The sequence below is a fragment of the Jaculus jaculus genome, unplaced genomic scaffold (genome assembly GCF_020740685.1).
Source record: "Jaculus jaculus isolate mJacJac1 unplaced genomic scaffold, mJacJac1.mat.Y.cur mat_scaffold_42_1_1262500_arrow_ctg1, whole genome shotgun sequence".
NCBI classification, from domain to species: domain Eukaryota; kingdom Metazoa; phylum Chordata; class Mammalia; order Rodentia; family Dipodidae; genus Jaculus; species Jaculus jaculus.
The window spans coordinates 397,321-401,399 of NW_025423496.1; the positions used below are offsets into that span (position 1 = coordinate 397,321).

Genomic DNA, 4,079 nt, shown 5'->3' on the forward strand with positions numbered 1-4,079 from the left:
TGTTCCAGTGTAACATCACAATGCCCTATTGTGACATCACAAAGCCTCACTCTAATTCAGAATGCACAAGTGTGACATCAAAATGAAATACTGTCTCATGATAATTGCCAGCTATGACATCACAATGTTCCTACAGAACATAATAAAACTAACTTGTTTATCAAAATTCCCAACTGTAACACAAAATTGCCCCACTGTGACATCACATTTCCCCACTGTGACATTACAGTGTCCCACTCTGATATAACAGTGCTCTAATGTGATGGTGCAATATCCTAATGTGACATGACAAATCCCCACTGTGATTCCACAGTGCCCCACTGTGATATAAAAATATTCCACTGTTCATCACAAAACCCTTTTGTAACATCACAGTGACCCACTGTGAAATCACAATGGCTCACTGTGATATCACTATGCTCATCTGTGACAGCACAATGGCCCACTGTATCACCAGAAAGCCCAATGTCAAATCATAGTGCCTCACTGTCTCCTCACAATTCCCAACAGTGAAATGCCAAAGCCCAAGTGTTATATCACAATGCTCACTGTCTGAACAAAATGCACCAAAGTGACATAAAAAATTCCCACTTTTACATACCTAAGTTCCAGGAAGAAATAACAGTACTCCAAAATAATTTAAATAATCTCATTGTGACATCACAATGCCCCACTGTGACATTATATTATCCCACTATTATGTAACACACTTATGGAATTTTGTTATCTGGATTTTGCAAGACCCCTTCTCCCCCAAGATGCTCCACTGTGACATCACAATGCCCCACTCTCATCATAATGTCTAACTCTGTCATCACAGAGCTGAATTGTAACATCATAATATCCCAATGTGACTTCACAGTGTCCCACTGTGATATAACAATGCTCCACTGTGATATCACAATTCTCCACAATTCATCACAGAGCCCCTCTGTGATAAGACACTTACTCACTGTGATATCACTGAGGTCCAGTGAGACATCACAATGCTACATTCTCTAATGATAATGTCCCATTTTGACATCACAGAGCTGAACTATAAAATCATAATGTCCCACTGTGACATAACAAGGCACAACTGTGACATCACAAAACCCGAGTGTGACTTCACAATGCTAGACTGTGATCTCACAATAACTCACTTTATCATGATAATGCCCCACTGTGGCATCACATTGCCACACTGACATCACAGTGTCTCACAGTGATATAATAATTCTCCACTATGATATCACTGTACCCAATGTCAAATCACAATGCTCAACTGTGACATTACGGTATCCTGTTATGATACCACAGAGCCCCAATCTATTTTCACAGTGCTGCAATGTAACAACACAAAACACAATTTTGACACTACAGTGCCCCCACTGTGACATAAACATGCCCCACTGTGATATCACAGAGGTCCATTGTGACATCACAATCCACCAATCTCTCATCATAATGTCCCATTGTGACATTATAGAGTTGAGCTGTGACGTCATAATTTCCCACTGTAATATCACATGGCCCTATTGTGACATTAAAATCCCCCACTGAGATTTAACAATACCCCACTGTGATATTATAATGACTCATTTTATCATGTAATGCCCAGCTATGACAACACAAGGTTTCAATATGACATAATAAAACCAATTGTTCATCACAGTGCCCCACTGTAATATAACAATGCCCCACTGTGACATCATATTGCAGCAATGTGACATCACAGTATCCCACTGTGATATAACAATGCTCCAAGATGACATCACAATACCCAAAGTCACATCACAGTGGCCAACTTTGAGTTCACAATATTCTATTCTGTCATCACAGATTCCCCACTCTGATTTCACTGTGACACCACAAAGCCCTATTATGACACCATAGTGCCACACTGTGACACCTCAATGCCCCACTGTAATATACAATGCTTCCCTGTGACATCACAATACCATAATGTGACATCACAAAGCCCCACTCTGATATCATAATGACGCACTGTCTCATGATAATGCCCAGCTATAACATCAAAACGCTCCCTTATGACATAAAAACACCAACTTGTTCATCACAATATCACATTTTTTTTCTCTGCAATGCTCAGCCTGGAATCATAAAAAAATCATTAAAAAGTAGTTGTTTTGTTTTTCTTTCAGTTTAAACATTCCTGAACGGATGGGGTCGTGCTGTGCTGTGCTGTGGTGTCTGAGTGGCAATGCTGGTCAAAGATCTTCAGACCACATACTGGTACGGGTCTGTCTTCCCCTGGTCAGGTGTGGCAAAGGGGCTGGTCCAGCCTAGAGAGAAGGGGTGGCAAAAAACGGCTTTCATGTTCATCCACTTTGTTTTTTTAGCCCATCTTCTCTCTTCCTTTTTCAATTGTTCTATTCCCATCTCGTCCATGCAGATGGAGTGCACCTGGGTCCCGAACATCACTGATGTGAATATGAGGAAGAGCAGTGCCTCAAAGCACAGCAGGATGAGCAGGATGACCGTGGTAGGTGGAGAGAAAGAGCTGCATTTTGTCCAGTCTTCTTCAAAGCAATGCAGGAAGTGGAATCCCATCATGATGAGGGCGTGCAAGGACATGAGAGCTATGTACATTGTAAACAGGACCTAGTACTTCTGGTTGTTCTCACCAACACAGTTGTTGGCCCAGGGACAGTGGTGGTCCATCTTGCAAATGCACCACTTGGAAACACTGCAGTGGTGGGCTCGATCAGGCTTGATGCTGCAGTACTTGGAGCACTTGTATACCACCTGTCCGGGCTTCAGCTGAAGGCTCTCGATGAACTCTTTATTGGCATTTCCTTTGGGCACTGCCCCGGGGTCCATCAGCATGGCCCAGCAGTGGGAGGCCAGGGCCAAGAAGGCCAGCAGGTTGAACACAATCCCATTGATGATGCTGTACACGTAGTCTTGGGATGGAATCAGCATGACAAAGAGGACCACAAACTCTGCATAGAGAACCAGAAGCCAGATGACAACAGCACAGGCAATGCCACAGCCATCCCGGATAAACTACATGGTTCCCGCACGGCCGGGGTAGGGAGGTGGGATGCACTTTTCTGGCTGGAGGTATTCTGGTTTCTGCTCAATATCTCAGAAGTGGTGGGTGGGGATAAGCATCACAAGCTATTTTGTCCATACTGGCATCTTGCAGACATCCCTTCTGGATATCCAAAGCCCACACTACCATGTAGCCACCACAGGAAGTTGTTGGTTCTCTTTTGGGCAGCTGTCCACAGTCCCCAGAGATTCCCTGCACTCAGAGCTTCCAGAAGCCCGGGAGCCACCGGTTTATCATGCCCCTCGCTGGCATGGGCTACCAAGCCTCTGTCCCTGGGACAATGCTCCGGCCACCGAAGCATGGGGCTTCGGCAAGGTCTTGGGTCACCATGAAGCCAGAGGCAGCTCATAGTCCCAGAACCCCGGGGAACCCCCTGATGTAGTCCCCAACCCGGGGTCGGGCCTCGAGCTGCGGCGATGGCTCAGGTACGATGCCCCGCGACTTGTCCAACTTGGCCAGACAACCAGCGGCCCACAGGAGAGACCCATGGAGCTCCAGTGTGGCGGCTTCCATGGCTGTCCAATGTCACATTTTGATATCACAATGCCCCACTGTAACATCATAGTGTTCCACTTTGATATAACAATGCTGTACTCTGACATACCAATACCTAATTTTCTGGAACAGTTATGGGCTCTAGGCCACTGGAGACTAAAGTAGGCCTGAGCTGTCAGGCATGGCTAAGTGCCCCAGGCCACATGAGGTTGAAGCTGACCTTGAAAAGGCTATAGAAGAAATTAGTAAAAAAAATTACTCCAGACTTCCCTATGCCCTTTATCCACCCCTACCAACTTACACACATTCTGATACAGGCTGCTCCCCTCTGGACTCATGTGACATGGGCCAAAAAAATCCCGTCATGATAAATTCCCCTGACTAGGACATTTCTCCAACTGCCCCCTCACTGATAATCACACAACTATGCAAGCTCTAAATAACAATACAAATACATATGATCAGAGAGTCACATCTTTTCCCGTTAATGTCCAACCAACTCGAGCTCAGCCCCTATAATGCTATC

At 45.1% G+C, this 4,079-nt stretch overlaps 1 pseudogene; it reads right to left on the reverse strand.

The window, feature by feature from the left end:
* Positions 1-2,220: 2,220 nt before the first annotated feature.
* Positions 2,221-3,281, reverse strand: LOC123457388 (annotated as a pseudogene).
* Positions 3,282-4,079: the final 798 nt, after the last annotated feature.